This window comes from Oxyura jamaicensis, chromosome 4, assembly GCF_011077185.1.
Source record: "Oxyura jamaicensis isolate SHBP4307 breed ruddy duck chromosome 4, BPBGC_Ojam_1.0, whole genome shotgun sequence".
NCBI classification, from domain to species: domain Eukaryota; kingdom Metazoa; phylum Chordata; class Aves; order Anseriformes; family Anatidae; genus Oxyura; species Oxyura jamaicensis.
Window position 1 is genome coordinate 83,942,048 of NC_048896.1, and position 17,315 is coordinate 83,959,362.

At 36.9% G+C, this 17,315-nt stretch overlaps 1 long non-coding RNA gene across 1 annotated transcript; it reads left to right on the forward strand.

The window, feature by feature from the left end:
• Positions 1-942: 942 nt before the first annotated feature.
• Positions 943-11,921, forward strand: LOC118165994. The gene is made up of 5 exons (XR_004750305.1): positions 943-1,106; positions 6,320-6,423; positions 8,778-8,893; positions 10,769-10,884; positions 11,503-11,921. It is a non-coding gene; the product is annotated as an uncharacterized LOC118165994 (long non-coding RNA).
• Positions 11,922-17,315: the final 5,394 nt, after the last annotated feature.

The window sequence follows — 17,315 nt, forward strand, 5'->3', positions numbered from 1 at the left end:
CCCGCCCTCGGGAGGCGGCGGCCCCGAGCCGAGCTCGCCAGTGGCGCCGGGCCCTGCCGCTCCCCGCAGCCCCGCCTCGGGCGGGCGGAGAGCCCCGCCGCCGCCACACCGGGGAGCGGTGGTGGTCGTGGTGGTGGTGGCGGTGAGGGGTGGCGGCTGTGGCGGTGAGGGGTGGCGGTGGTGGCGCAGAGGGGCGCGGTGGTGGCGCTGAGGGGAGCGGGTGGCTCTCGGTGCATAAACGGGCGACAACGGACACGAGGCGTCTGCTCCGCGGGTCCTGGGGGTTTTTAGTCCCAGCTCTTTGGGCGGCGTTTGCCGGGGACCCCCAGCAGCCTCCCCCACCCTGCCCGAAGCGCGACGTGCCCCCTGAAACATCCCCAGCCTGAGGGGACCGGTGTGGCCGAAGCCGTGCCCATCCGGCTGGGGCCCCTTTTGGGACCCTTCTTGGCTCGCCACCCGAATACAGGTGGGCCCAACCCTCCAAGAGTACAGTGCTGAAAAGGATTTATCGATTTGATTTTTTTATGTTAGGCGCTATCATTGCACAGAAGAATTAGAGCTGTCAGATTAACTCAACTGCTAGCGCTTGCTATCCACGCCAGACGGCTGTAAATCCTAATGCCATTTAAAACCTCATTGTTTTGTTAGAATGGAAGAGAATATCTGCTTGAGGCTTGCAGGCCCTGGCTTCATTTCCAACCATGCTGCCTCTTCAATGGTGTCGTACCTTGGCTTCGAACACAACCAAGCTGAAGTGCTGCTTGTGAGTGTCTGCTGGGCCAGGTTCAGTGGCTGGCCAATTCCATGCAGCAGCAATGTGCTTCGTTCAGTAAAATACCAAGATCTCGGCAGGTGGGGACTGTCCTGATAATTAGCTCAATGTTACATTGATGGCTAATGTAGTGTTTGTATAAACAGACCCAGCCTCAAGGAGAAAAGAAGCTGTGTTACCATTGTATTGTTTTTTTCATGCTGTTGCAGCTGGGGTGCAAGGTCCATAACTAGTTTCACAACATGAGATGGGTATGGGAAAATAGCTAGATGGATTTGAAAGAGGAACCACAAATAAAAGAAACTTGCATCCATCTTGAAACATACTTGGAGAGGTAGGTTGAGGCAATTCATCAGAAGGAGAGCTCTAGGGTGACTAGGCTACCACATGGCAATAGAAATTTGATGATGGGATACTTCAGTCCAGCAGGCAAAAGCATAACGCTATTGATAGCCAAAGTGAATGGACAAAATCTAGATTTGAAACAGAACATACATTTTTAATGATAAAGGCAATTAACAGTCAGGGCTGCATATTAAAGCCAAAAGGGGACATTCATTGCAGGGCAGTATTAAGCAACATTTAAACAAATCTCTTTCCAAAGGGAGGTATTTCTAACAGGAGCTGGAGGAATTCGTGTAGTCAGAATAGCCCTGGAAATTTCCCTTCTATATTGAAAACGCTGCTTTTGATTTTAAAATTAATGACTTGGATATCCTGACTGGCATTAATTACTTCATATAGTTTATTTGTTCCATTTTCTAAGACACTATCCAGTATAAATGTTTGATGTATACACTCTAAAAAAGTCAATGTTTATTAGTTGCTGTGTTCCAAGTCTGGATTAATGAAACAATAATAAGCTGCCCCTTATGCTTTAGCTACATTGTAACTCTCTTTTTCTCTTTAGAAATAGGATTTCTGACACTTAGTTCTGGCCCTGATAAGGGATGAAGGAAATTGAAGCTCTTCAATAATATATGCGTAGCCTTTTATCAGTGTTGTGTCTTGTGCCAGGATGCAGGATTGTCTTCTGAAAAAAAGGATGTTCTGTATAGGATTTGCTTATAATGGGCTGATGCAAAGGGTTGTACCATGTAGGTTAATTTTCTTATGTGTGAAATCATTTTTGCTTGACAGTACTTACAAATAAATGAGGTGAAATTTATAACCTAGCTAACACTTTCTTTCTCAATATTTGTCGTTAATAGAAATGTTTGAGCTTTTTAAATGTACATAAATTGGGCTTCATTTGAAAGTAAGGGTATGTGATCATCTTGCTGGCACAAGTCAAAAAGATTAGCTTCTTGTCAGATACAGTACTGTCCCTTTCAGTTGATAAGCACTTTCACTTTACAAACTCTAGACCATTCTTTTAAGAGCATGTGGTTGGTATATCCACTAATGTCTAGAAATCAGTATTGGATTCATGCTAAGGGACCCATTGCACTGTTTGTGAGGCACAGATGTACTGCAGAGTTTCCACCCCTAAAGCACTAATGTTCTTAGTAAGCATGCAGTCTCCAAGATGACTGAAATGTAGTTAAAGATTTAAAATCTGACTTGTTTTTGGTGGTGGTGGTGGTGGTGGTGGTTGTTGGTTGGTTTCTGGTTGGTTGGTTTTGGTTTCTGGTGTTGTATCAGTGGAGCTATGTTAGCCTCAGCTGGGAGCTTGACTTACTTCAAGAAAAAAACTGGGTCCTACAAGGCTTGCTCAAATCCACCCAGTAATTCTGTGGGTTGGCCAGAAATTAATCCAGATATATCCTGATAACTGTAGTGCCCCTGACAGAATGGGAGGCACATGGAAAAAACACACATGGAGTACACAGTTGTGAACTATAGAAGTCTAAAAGGAAAACAGACATTTTGCCCAGTCAGTGTCTGACATATCATTACTGTTTGTTTGTGTATTGTGTTACCAGCTTTCTAAGTCTGTCCTTAGTCATTAGTAAAGCAGATTGAAATATTAAATACAAAAAGTGCTATGTGAGACAAGTGCAAGAAAATACTAGGTTCTGTTCGGAATCCTTCAAAATGAATGCAAATTCTTCATTTAGTTTAGTGGGAATAGAATGGGGGCTTAAAAGTAACACTTTAAAAATCCATTAAAAAAACTCTTGCTGACTTTATAGCTATGGAGTTTAGAATTAGAGGCATTTTGACTTTCTTGTACTTATGCCAAAGTAACTATATTAAGTAGGAAGCAAAATGAAATTTCAAGGACAGGCCATAATAGAAAAGTTAATCCATTTTTAATATTGATATACTCATCTTAAAGAGCTTTAAGCAGGTGGCTTAGCAGAACGGTATCAGAATCCATGCTCTAAATTTGCCCTACCTTTTTAACAGTAAGAAGAATGCCTTGCAAACAGTGGTGGCCCTCCTACTCAGTGAAAACTGAAAGTATGAGAAGTTTTTAAAACTTAGACTCTGAATAATAGTAATGCTTTGAGTTCTTACATTCTTACATTAAAAAAAAAAACATTCCAGACCACTTCTGATACTGATTTACATACAGGGAAACAAATTATCTGCTGCTGTAAATGTAGAATGATTGCATTGATTTATTAGTTTCTTTTACTGTTTTAGAAATCAGAAAGACACATTGAAGGACAGAATTTTGTTTTATGCAGTATGTTTTTTGTCCATTGAAATGCAGCCATCTGCAGGCAAATATTTAATAGTGCATAGTACCACTGCAGCAATTATGTATAATATATGGCCATATTTAAAACTTCTCACTGTTCAGCTCTGATTATTATTAATTTTACTATTGTTTATGAGAGGAAAGGAAAAATAAATTACTCTTAGGGGGATCCTTAAGCAGACTGACTGTCATTATGCACCCTAAAGGATTTTTGTGTGATATGTTGTATGGGAATGATTTTTCTATGAAAGATGGATTTAAGACACCCTTTTCAGAGAGCCTGGGAGATTCAGAGTAGCTGAAACAGAATAACTTTTATTCTTGTAAGTTATTACAAGCACTGCAAAACTTGCCTTGAATTTTCATTAAAAATAATAATGATTTCGCATTCATAAAAAAATACATATATAAAGCAAAATACTGCTGAACCAAAAGGGAGACTGATGCTGGTGGCTGCAGATCATAGTGCCGAATCTTAGTGGGGTGGAGACACCATTCGGTTTGGCCAAAGGCAAAAACTGCCTGAAGCTGCCTACAGTCTCCTGTGAGTGGAACAAATTATTTCTCAACACATATTTTGTCAGAATCAAATCTTTTAGAACTGGTAGAAACCCTGATATGACCAGGTGTAGTGTTTCTTCTTAGCACTGTTCTTCACTCTCTGTCACCCTATTGATTGGTTCTGTCATAGGTGGGTATTGGCAGCAAACTGCAGAAATAGCATGTACTACTGAGTATGTACTTCTGTTAGGGAAAACTTTCCATGTGCTCTTATCAATAGCACCCAAAGGAATCAGACTATAATTAAGAGTTGAAATATGTTATTTTCCAAATTTAATTTTAACAATCATAAGTTACATTTCTGTGTTGCACTGAGTAGATTGTACACTATTCCTTTCTTTTGTGTGTGGGCATATGTCTGACTGGATATGCATGCACTTTTAATATTTTCTTGCACCTGTTTTTGAGAAGCCTCTTTTTCTATAATAGAGGGAGAAGACTCTTCTGGGAATATACACACTAAAATTAAGATTTATTACAGGCTTCATGTACTTGGTTAAAAGCTGCCATGCTGTGTAGTCACATATCAAATTGATAATGACAATATAAATAGATGAAGTTAATGACTGTACTGTGGAATAGGGGAATAAAGCATTTGACCCAAGTTGAATCAAAGGGGAAAACTGAAAATTTACAATACATTAACCCACGTTTGGTTAAAGATATGGCTACTGAAATAAGCACGAGAGGTTTGGGTGGCAATTGATTTCTAGTGCTACCTGTATAGCTCTCTTTAACACATATGTTGAGATGATTAGCTCTAATAAAGAGAGACTGGGGATTAGAGTAACAGCCACAATACTTAGAAAGAATTATCTATGGACGTATCTGTGATTCACTCATGCTTGCTGTAGTACATAGTGCACTGCGAGCTGTTCAGAGCTTTGCTGGAAAAAGGCTGCTAAGTATGGACGTTAAAAACATTACATTTTGGTGGCTTTTTTCTCTTCATGATTCACATTCTTTCTTTTTAAAGAGTAGTTTAATGGCCACCTCAACTTTCTGAAGACATCATTGTAATACTATATATATTGATAATACTCTATATGTTTGGCAACCCTGAGTTGCAACATTCCTTTAACACAAACTTTAGGTACAAAGGAAAAAAATGAAAAAGTCTGTATTATTAATAATATATTTCATATTAGAATTTCATCATATTGAAGATTTTAGTGCTTTTAAAGTGGTTTACGTGGTCAGAAAAGTCAATGTACTTTTCTTGTATCTATATATTCAGAATTGTAGGCACTCAGGACATAATACAAGGTTATGCGTCATTTCAAAGGGCAGCAGCCACTTGGAAATCTTTGTTAAGAAATACCACAGCTTCTGTTACTCTTTCTTATAGAATAGAAAAATGTTGCTGTTATAAAGTTCATTTTCATGAGGAAAGAAAGGGTGTTAGAGAAATGAATAAATCAGCTGACAAATTCATTCCTTTTTCCCTATTAAAAGAGGAGAGGATCCATAGATTTGTTTATCTTTGCAAGCTAGGATGCAATTGAGGATAGGAAAACTGCAAGGTCTGCTGTTTCTCACTTGAAAGAAGCTCTCTTTAAAGACAGAGTAGGACTTTGAATCTTGAATGTAGTCTTTTCTTTAGAGGTAGAAATTGGATAGGATCAGCTGCTATCTGAAGAAGATACCGGAATCAGTGAGTTATATGCTGTGGAAGATGAACTAGACACTTCATTACTCATCCCAGTGATGCACTAGCATGATATTTGTCAATGAAGACACTGCAATTGGTTTTGTATTATCATCATATTCTAGAAGCTCAAAGGCAAAATAACTGAAGTTTTTCCTAGCAGTCTGTAAATTGCTTAGTACTGCAGAATTTGGATGCTCACGTACTTAATAAAAGCATACTTAATCTCTGTTAAGTGACAGGGTAATGTGCAACAGAGGAAAATAAAACAAAAATACTTATCAATTTTAAAAATTAATTGTATCGATGTCAGATATAATTACACTTACAGGAAGAACAAATATTTTTAATTAATTGCCCTTATAATTCAGCTTTAATTTTACCAGTTTAAAGAAAATTTCACCATTTAATGAAACAGAATACAATGAGACATCTTAGACAGGGTTAATGATACTAGCTCTGTCCTTACTACATTTGTTCTTTGGAAAGGCTAGAAAATCAATTAATATCTTAAAGTACAGTGTCCAGAGCTCAGTCACAACTTGAGTAATTAAGATTGCATAAACATAAACTTCTGTCCAAATAACACAGGATGTTTTTCAATTTTCTTATGGCCTCAGACATGTTTTAGCAAGCTTTATCTATAGCACTCTTTTTTTCACCCCTCTTTTCTTTAGATGGCTTCCAGAACTCAGATATTTGATAACTAGCTCAGTGCTTCATTGTTGTGGGTACTTCAATGTGTTCCATTAGCAGCACAGTCATAATTGAGAAAGTAAGACTGATCAAAAGGTATGAGTTTGGTATGACAAGATAAGAACAGATATATTGTATGCAACTGAATAATACATGCTGGCATAGATTGTGACTATCATTTTATAGTGGAGGGGAGAATCACATTGCAAATAAAGAATAGGACACAGTGTGGATGCATGTCAAACAAAATCTAATTAAACTGTGTAATTACAGTCCTAGTTAAAGAGCAACGGTATGAAAATGTGGTGAGGGTTTCCCATAAAATGATATTATACACATAACAGTTTGAAAAAGGTCCAGTCAACTGTTGTCTAGCCATGGTAATACAGCAGGAACCTGATAATAGAATGGGTATAGAAATTAGGTTATAAGAAGATACAAAGAACATGTAATTGAGGAAAGGGTAGTCAATGACAGGTGACTGAACTGCTGAGACCTCTCAGCTACCACTCCTTGTAAGCTGGTTAATTCACAGCCTGATGGGATAATGGCTGTGCAGCTTCCTGAAAGGCAGCTTGGTTAATCTCCGTATGGGCAGCTGAGGGCTGGCACTAGCCACGTTACTTCCTCACATGTGCTTTCACTCTGTGGCTCTTCTTCGGTTGTGTTTCATGATTTACATCGAAAAGAGAGCGCTACCAAGATGACAAATCTATGCTGCAGGTATTGTATAAAAATTTATTCACTTTCTGTACAGTCTTGCCAAGTTCCCAAAGGCCATCTAAGGAGACTGCAGGGAAAAACAAACAAACAAAAAAAAAGCACAAGCAAATAGATCAATACCCCAGACCTTCTTGTACAAAATTGTTTTAATCTGATAATGCCAGGTAAACCTGGCAAAGCACTCAGAAGGTGCTCAAAATTTCCATTTTATTTTTGTTTTGTTTTGTTTTTGATATATCTGTGCAATTGCATTTGGAATTCAGACTGCCTATTTCCTACAGAAGCCCTTCCTGCTCAAATGGAATTAATCAAGCACGATGTATATAAAACACTTTGTGGTGGGAGACGTGAGACAGCATAAAACAAAGTATTACCCCACTTCAGAAAAGAAATGGTAGCTAACCTACAGGGAAAATAAAATTAAACCTCCAAAGGAATTGCCAGCTCCTTGCATACCTATCAGAGGGTATGACGCAACTTACCCTCTTGGTATGTGTCATTTCATATGAGTCATTTCAAGTGGTTTGGGTCCTTAGTGGAAAAAAAACTTGGAATATTCTAAAGACTTTGAGAACGACCCAGAGGAAAGAGGAAGTGGATTAAAAATTTAAAGCCTAGAAAATTTTGTGAACTTCTAATTGCATTTTAATGAAATCATCTTTTTAGTCTTGACAGCAAACTATAAAAAATAAGAATTCTATGCAGCCTTCTCTGCCCCTTTTTAATCCACCAAAGAAGTTCAGGGTGGTATTAAGATAACTAAAGGGAATCTAAGTTAAGAATTAAATCCATCCTTTCTTTTTTTGTGTGTCCTGAGATTTTTTTGAAGATTTGTTTCTATGCTGCTACTGGAAGCTTTATCTTAAAACCAGAAGATACCACCCTGAACACATGTAAACAGTAGATTTCTTACTCTTTGAAGTAGTAATAAAATACTCTGTTAATGCAATAATTCACATATGTATGTCAACAAAACAAAAGAAAAAAAGAAATGGATTACAGGTTATTAAATAGCTAACTGTGAATATATTGTCAACCTTTGTGTTAGCTGTGAGCATTTGAGTAAGCAAAGCATTATGTTCATCAGATACCCATCTTTGGCTTTTACTAAGAAACATGATGCTATCTGATCAGTGTTCTCAGATGTGTCAAGCAAAAACAAACAAACAAACAAAAAACAACAGTGGGGTTAAAAGAGACAGCAAATAATAAGGGAGTATTCTAACTATACCATTTTAAGTGGTATTTAAGTGGTATATTGCAAGATTGAAATGGAATTAAATGCATGCCAAAATACTGACACTTATCAAACCTTCTTTAAAAGAAGAGGAGTTCAAAAAAATAATACTTTTTGTGGTAAAATGAGAAACAATTTACATTTGAAGAATAAAGGATAAAAAATCTCAGAGCTGGATCTGAGAACCATCTTGTTCTCCAAGGCATTCTGCCTATGGCCTGGATGTCCCTTATAGAGGTTTATATCACCCTCTTTTAAGAACAGCAACAAACTCTGATGATGGTTTCACAGATGGTCTGTATGAGTATTCTTGTAAAGTTTTAATTAACATCTAATGTAAACCTCCTTTGCTGCAAGTTATTTCTAACAGTTCTATCTACTTCGAGTTCCAAAAGCATTCTCTTTGCAGAAGATTTCACATATTTTGAAATATCTTCTTCTATAGAGCTGGAAGACTAGTTTTTCCACCTTTTCTCTGAATTCCTCCTAGGTTTTTGACCACTCACTGTTCGTCTCTAGACTTTGTCCATGTGATTCATATCTTTATCATAGTATGGACTCGGCTTTTGAAGCGTGGCAGCTGTGGCCTTACAGTCTTGAGTAGTGGTAGGATTACCTTGTTTGCCTTACATGCCAGGATGGCTTTATCTGAAATAGAATGACATTCTTGATTGATCAGTTTTTAATCTACTGTAATCCCCAATATACCACTACCTTGCCAGTTATTCTTCATCCTGTGTTTCTTACTTGATCCATCCTGTTATTGACCAATCCTAGATCACTGATTAGCTGGGGAAAATGTAACATTCTCTACTTGTTACTATTACTTTCCATCTGGGAGGTGAGGATGCTTTGTTTGTTTGTTTGTTTTTGTTTTGCAGTCTATTAAAATCTTTTAAATGGTAACATTGGTGAAGAACCATAGCAGATTTTCTTGTGAGAAGTCATTTTGTTTAATCTTTCCTGGATGAATTTCAACAAAAGAGAATTGGATCCTGCATTAGGAGAGGAATAGTAGAGGATTGGTTTTGAATCTCTTCCAGTCCTGTGTTTTTGTAATCATATAGTGATATTTCTTTTAATAGTTCCCTTCGCAGTTAACAAAATCAGCAGGAGACTGAGGACAGTCCTCTGTAGTGAACTGTGTGAACTGTTGTAGTTTGTTTTAAGCCATGTTGATAAATTCTAGTTCCATTGAGGAAGATACATAATCTCCTTCAATGAAAAATGCATCTGAATTTTGGATTTAATAACAGAACATAACAGTATCTTCTGATTATTGTATTGGGAAAACAAACAGGGAACTGCAGATTCTGTTTTGCTGAAAATGTGCTAGCATTCCTTTTCCTTCATAAAAGTCAGAATACTACTATTCATATGTTCAACAGGAGGAGTATTTCTAGGAAATAAATCTCAGAATAAAGCATATATATCTGTGACTGATGCAAGTGCATTAAAACTGAATGTTAGCAATGGAGAGGAACAGATAGCACATGTTAAAAGTCTGATAGCTGATATTACCTTGATGGGTTTTTGTAAGTATTTGCTTAAATATGCATGGACCTAAGATAAAGGGTATTAAGAATACAAAGTGGTCCAATATTAGGATAGAGCACAATTATCCTTGCCTTTGCAACCTGCTTCTGTCCTCTTAGGTATATTTTCTGTGGATTTTGCCTTTACTTGCATCCTAATATTTTTTAATCTGTACTTTTTATCTTATTCAGCTCTTTGGAAAGAATCACTGTTCTGTATAGCTGTTTGATTTCTGTGGGGGGAAGGGAGGAGGGAGGTACAAAAAAGTCACTTCTATAATGAATTTAAAGTCTGTATTCTTAGCATCAACCACTTAAATGGGAACAGAAGTTGCAGTAATTGCTGAAACAAAAATATTAGGTTAGTTTTTCTTCTTAGTATCTAATGTCTTCAAAATTTTGTAATGTTCCATAATACCTGGAGTGTTTGTGTGTCCACAAACTTGGATGGCCTTTCTTCAAACTATACTGCTTTGTCTAATAAACAGTATTACCTCTCTCTAAATCTTTGCCTTATTTAGTGATTGGCAGGGTACTTCGTAAAGGCAATTAAGTATCTCTTGCAGATAGAGAAGCAGGTATTGAAAATGACAAATGTGAGACCTGGGACAAGACAGCAGTTCACTGGGACAACTAGGGCTAGAACTCACATTTCTCCAATTCTAATATGAGATACAGTTAATATGGCTTACTGAGCTTGTTGCCCCATCATGGTTATGGGGAGTATGGTTTTCCTGCATCCTGTTCCTGTGGTAGAACAATGTGAAAGATTAATCTCTGTTTATATTTCTCAGCTTTAATTTGGCACCATACATTCAAGTAACTGTCAGGGTTTCTTTTGTCCCTGAGGAAGCATTACATTCATGAGTTTTATGTTTTACAATGACTCACCTTCTGTTGTTATCTGATTCTGACCCTGGTTAAAGTATTTTTTTTTTCATTTTAGAAGTGTTACATGCAACTCTTGACAGGTAAGAAGACAGTCATGGTCCTCTCATTAGGAAGAAAGAGACGGTACTACAGAACAAAGCTTCTCAGACTGAAAATATCTGGTTAGATCAAGTAACTTCTTTAAATGTTGACATGGGAACTCCAAAGAGGAAAAGGAGATGAATGGTGTACCTCTAGAAACAAAGTCCTTTATAACAGAGGTATGAGAGCTAGAAGTTAAACATGGCTTGTCTTACATTCTCTGACAGTGTTCAAGTGTAAGAGGACAAAGGGCTTCTGTGTATGCATGTCTGTGATGTGTCCCTGCAATTGCAGAGACAGTTACTGAACATATATGCACCTCTATGAAATGCATTTGCAGAGTCCCATTGCATTAAAAAATCCATCATATCTGTGGAATTAAGATTTGCCCAAACGTCTTAAAAGCATTTCTTGGGTAGTTGTTTCTGTTCCATGTATTCATTTCTCTGTAAACCTTGGTGGCAATTTTCCCCTTTCAGCAAATAGTGGGTTTGAATTACTTGTTATTTAATGCATACGAGCTTCTAGCATTGCTGAATGCTTTTGGCTTTGACTACTGTATGCTGTTTTTTTTTGTTTTGTTTTGTTTTTTTGGTTGGTTTGGTTTTCCCTATATAAACAGAGGAATGAAACAATTACTTGTTTTGCTGAACACATAACTGGTGGTGGTTTTTTGTTGTCTTTTTTTGTTTGTGTTTTTCCCTTCAGTTCTACTAATGACAAAGGAAGAGCCCCTTATGGAAAAGCAGCACATTACAGAACTCTGATAACATTTAAGTGTGTGTTGTTGTTGTTTGTTGTTTGTTTTGTATTGTTTTTTCTTTATCCAGGCTAAAAAAAATATAAAAAACCCTAACTTTGCAATGCAACTCATGCTATCACGTATATCATATTTGTCCTGTAGATCATATCTATCCTGTGCGTGAAGTAGCTGGCACTTAGACCCCATTGTTTTCAGTAATTCACCAGATAAATTCAGTAACTGAAAATGAGGGAGCTGTGAAACTGGGGCTCTTTTTAAATGTTTTGAAGAGGTTTACCAAAATGTACCTGCTTTTCAGTGACATACCGTTAAGCATAACTAGCTGGTCTATTTCTAGCTTTGTGTAAGTAGTTAATGGTTTTTTGTTGTTGTTTTGTCTGTTTGTTTGTTAGTTTTTGTCCATACAGTCACATACCAGAACTGTGTATGCTATATTCTCACCAGAACACTTTGTTTCCTGCTAAAAGAGTTGGTGGTGTTACTTGCTTTAAATTATAAAATTTACAATACTTACACTGTAAACACATTCTCTTCCCTTAATAAAAAGGTCAGATAGGACAAGTGAGCCCCTAAGTCTTTCTCTAGATGCGTGTTCCTCTTCCAAGACAATAAAAAAAATTCTCACAACCCTAGAGAAATTTCCATAAGTGATTTAGGTATACCTGTGATGTGTAATGATGCACCTCAGGGAAATTTATTTATATATATTCACATGCAGTCAATGCTGCATTTTTAATGGTTTAAAAAAAAGCAGTACTCCAAGAGACCAATTATGATCATTATACTGAATCACTCTGCTACCAATAAATATAGTTGTTTCACGTGTTTAGCATTACATTTCTTTATATTTATATTGTAGTTTATTATACTGTATGAATATAAAGGAATTGAGAGTTTCAGTCATTTGTAGTCAAAAAGGCATGCCCTGAAAGCATTTCTTTTTTTTCTTTTTTTTTTTTTTCATATTTGCACTGTAGTTGCTGATTTTAGTGAAGAATCGTATTATGCATTAATAACATGAGGATGTGCAGAGATAACTTTAAGTCTTTAAAATAAAATTGATGTTTTTAGGACAGCTGCCTGATTCAGCACTGAAATTTGGGAGTCCATTCTGGTATCATTTTTTTTTCTTTCCCTTGCAGTTATCAAAATGTAAATTATAGGGTGTGTTTGCTTCCAGAGTCTGTAAAGAAAGCCACATTTTCAAATCTGTATTTTACATGTGTTTTTGTTGTTGTTTTTTTAAAAAATGCAGTTGCATTTTACATGTTCAGTTTGAAATAATCAAACTGCCTATTTCTCCAGCCAGTTGAGGTCCCTCCAGACAGCACAACAATGTGGTGTATCAGCCACTCCTCCCAGTTTAGTACTGTCTGCACACTTGCCAAGTGTGTAGTCTGTCCCATCATCCAGGCCATTTGTGATGTGGTTAAACAGTCCTGGAGGCAGCATCAACCCCTGGGGTGCAACTCCAGTGACTGGCCTCCAGCTGGACTTTGTGCTGCTGATCACAACCCTCCGAGCCTGATAGTTCAGACAGTTTTAGTCCATCTCACTGTCCAATTACCTAGTCTGTACTTCATCAGCTTTCCTGTGAGGGTGTTATAGGTGGACAGTGTCATAAAGCCGTCCACTGAGCTGGTCGCCTCATCATAGAAGGCTATCAGGTTGGTTAAGCATGATTGCCCCCTCATGGGGAAAGGAAATGAAAGATGAATTCTAACACAATTAAAATCATTACTGAAGCAGAGTCTGGAAATATGAGCTCTCGTTATAAATTCTCAACCAAACAGCTAATCCTCTTTTGTAACACTTGAGTTTTTAAGCTTTGCTTATTATTACCACAATTTGTTTTAATGCTGACATTTTTATAAATATGTCTAGGTACACTGACTTGATTCATTTAAAACATACAGATTTATTTCTGTTCGGTGTTAAAAGAGGCTATGGTGTTGTAATTCTGATTCATCTCCATCACAGCTGGATACATACAAAACCTTCAGTGTTGGTCTTTATCTCTTCAAAGCCAGAAAGTTGTAACTTATGAGCAGAAATGTAACAATGAAATGCTTAAAGCAGGGATTTTTAAAAATGACATGCCTAAAGAGAATTAAAATGGTAATGAATGCCTTCTCTAGACTCCAGGCTGCCTAAGTGAATATAAGTGTATTTGCAGGGTTTCTTTGCAACTTTGGAGTGTGAGCTTTCAAACCTGCTGTGTAACTATTCAGATGCTGAATCTGTATGAGAACAGTATGATTAGACGGCGTTGGGGCATGCATAGTAAAAACTATGCGAAAGGCAAATGATTCCTTATAAAACAGAATAAATGTAATCATGAGTCTTCTTACCTGTAGAGAAAAATTCGTAAGTCTGAAGATGCATTGAATGGTGCTTTAATTGTATATGCTAGAAATAGATTGACTGAACACAGCCTTCCTGTTTGGGAGGGAAAGAAAACAAGCAATTAGAGGATGGATAATAATGGTGAGGGCTATGAATTAAAGCGTATCTGCCGTCCAGACCGAGGGAATCCGGTGAACTCAATAGGCTTTTTCTGCACCTTCAGTGGCAATTTGAAGCCTTGAAATCCTGTGCCAGAAGAGTAACATTCATACAAGAATCTCTAGCCTAGAGAATTTAAAAACATTTAAAAAAAAGAAAAAAATATATTTTTTTTGTGTTTTGCCTTTGAGGCACATTTAAATGAGCTTTCTGAGGATTGAAAGAGGCATTCACTGGAAAATGTTATTCAGGGAAACATATTTTTCAAGAAAAACTAAATACATTCATTTGTTAGGATTTAGAGTAGAATTTGAGGCATGGCAGCAGGTGTAAAGAACACCTTGTGGCTGCAGAATTATTCTGCTGCTGCTTTGCTTCACAGATTTCTTCCACAGTCCTTGCAGAAAACTGGTACACAAAATGGGACTGTAACTATGCTGGCGTCTATTATTATTCATAGCTACCTGGTATACCATGGTTGTGCAGTACCCTTTTCATTTCATGTTGTATAACGTTCTCCAGTTACATGAACGTAACTGGCATAGGTAGTCTTGGCTAAATGTAATGGCATACTGATGACATCTAATGGCATACTGATGCTGATGCCCGTATAGTTATCTTTCAGACAGTTACAGCAAAAGTGTTAAGTACACTTTCAGTTCTTAAAAGGTAAGGAGTTGGAACTTGGTGAACTAAAGGGAAGCTTGGAAATGAAATATGAAGGGCAAGAAAGTTTAGAAAAGGCAACTGGATTTTTAAAGGCAAGATCTGTACAATATATACATGTAAGGTAGTTATTCCTTATAAAATACATATGTGAAGAATAAAAAGGTTTTGTTTGTCTTTTTGTTTGCTTGTTTTTTTTTTTACAGGAGAGCAATATAAATAGCATATGGATGAATAGCCAAGAGTAGCTTGCATAATATGATGATAATATTTGCTTCCTCCCTTCTCTCTCTACCCTGCTAATCGATTTGTGTTTTCCCTGCTGCATGCCAGGTTCACATTTGGGTTTTATGGGTGGATGCTTTGGGTTTTTATTGGTGGGCACTAGTGACAGCAAATAATGGCACTTCTTTTCAACATCTTGCCATGCATTTCCACAGGTTTGTTCACTTTTTTTTTTTCTTTTTTTTTTTTTTCCCAGAATATAAAAAAGAAATTATTTATCTTGTGCCAAATTCTCAAATTAGGGTAAATCAATGTGGCATTTGACACTATCTACAGTGCTTCATTTTGTTAGTGAAGGATGTTTCCTTGTTTCCTTATGTCTGCCACTCAGCAATAAATTCTCTGTTGTTTGCAGAGTCTAACACTTAAAAGACAGATTTGAAAGCAGTTGAATAACCACTCCATTTGTTCTTCCTGACCTTGCATGCCTTGTTCACTTTTGATGAGCATTAGATTTTTAAATTGACTTATTCCAACTCAGAGTTGACATGAACAGATTAACCACTAAATCAATAGTAGTTACTTGCTTGAAATAAGTCTTTTTTTTTTTTTTTTTTTTTTTTTTTTTATCTGTTCATTCATCCTTCATCTGTTTTGATTCTGTGGATTCTACCCATACAGAGCAAGGGGATGATTGCAGTAGCTTGGTACTTCCACAACGGAACTATAAAACTTCCTATAAAAGGGATTAGATTTCAGCTGCATTCAGGAATGGAAACAAACATCATCCCACCTTCCTGACCTGATGCTGCCAACCACAGGGCTGCAGGACAGCTGAGTTACAAGGAGCTACCTCCTCTGATTTCGGTAGGAGTAGCCCATCCTTCACTGAGTGGCTCCTCCACAAGACAGCGGCAATAACCAACAAAGTATTTCCTCTGCCCCCATACTCCAGTCTACAGCAAAAGTAGGACCACAATGATTTATTTAACTTGCAGATCAGTCTTTGCTGTTCTTAACAATGTATACTTGCTATTGCTAGTCTTACTGCCTCGGTTTTCATGTTGATCTTGATTCAGTTTTTATTGATGTAAGTAATTTTAAAAGCTGAAAAAATGAAGTCGATTTTCATCTGCCTTCCACTAACATTATCCAGAATTCACTGTTCCTCTGAAAAAGTTAACCACTTATTGGCACAACACTTTGAATAGAAACAAACAAACAAAAAAGTTTCCTAGTGTATTTGCTGGACTGTTTGCTTTCCAGTTTGAACTCCTGAGAAATAAATTAGGGCTCAACAATGAAAGCATTATTAATATTCTTGTATTGTCATCTATCTCCTCAAGTGAAGCAGCTTTTTTGCAGTTTTAGAAATCAACATTTTGAGTTAGGAACTGATTTTATGTCTCTCAAGTTACTTTTAAATTCTTTTTTAAAAATCTAAAAATTCAAACATTATCCTTGTGCTCTTCCTGTTTCATTTGCAAATACTGAATGATGGTAAGTCATTTTTCTGTGATAGACCTTCTCTGGTATTGTTACTAAAATGATAGCTGTATATCATATTTAAGATTACAAAAGCTTTTAAGACCTTTTAAGACTTCTGAGAGTCTTTCTGTGAATTAATGCCAGTCTGTTCAGAACAAGCATAAAAGAATCTTGAGGTTATTAAAAAGACTTCCCCAATCCAATGTAAGCTTATGTCTGTTAAAATGTATCAGATATCTTCTGTCAGGCTCATTGTTTTTTCCAAATGTAATTGTTCAGGACTGTGAGTGATCTCAGTCACATGTCTGTCAAGGTAATTTCTTTTCCCTGATTTCATAATTGGACCAAGATGCAGCCTATAGTGAATCAGCCATGATTCACCACACCAAGTCTACTATTTTTTTCTTCTTCTGGAACAATTAAATTGGCATCAGCTATCAAATGTTCTACTTACCATAGAGCATTGTTAATTAGAATTTAAAAAAAAAATGCAAGAAGCTGTATTTATTCTGAGACAATAAAACACAAACATCTTTCTTATCAGTTGTCCGTCCATCTTCTTTTCTAAGACAGTCTACCTTGCTCCCTGCAAATTAATCCTGAAGGCTTCTTTTTCTCAATTTCTCATCCCACCTGATATTGTTTGATCCATAACAACGTATGTCAATTACCATTTCTGAAGAAATTAAGTAGTTTATAAAAAATTCTTACTGCTTTTACATGGTTGTAGCCTTTTAACCAGCTAAAAATGGTTATGACTGTTTCTAAAATTACTCGGTTCTTTCCAACTCCCAGTTGTTAAAACAGTTATTTCACCCTGCAGGCTGGAATACATCTGCCCTTTATTTCTTTATGATATTAGTTTACAAGACTC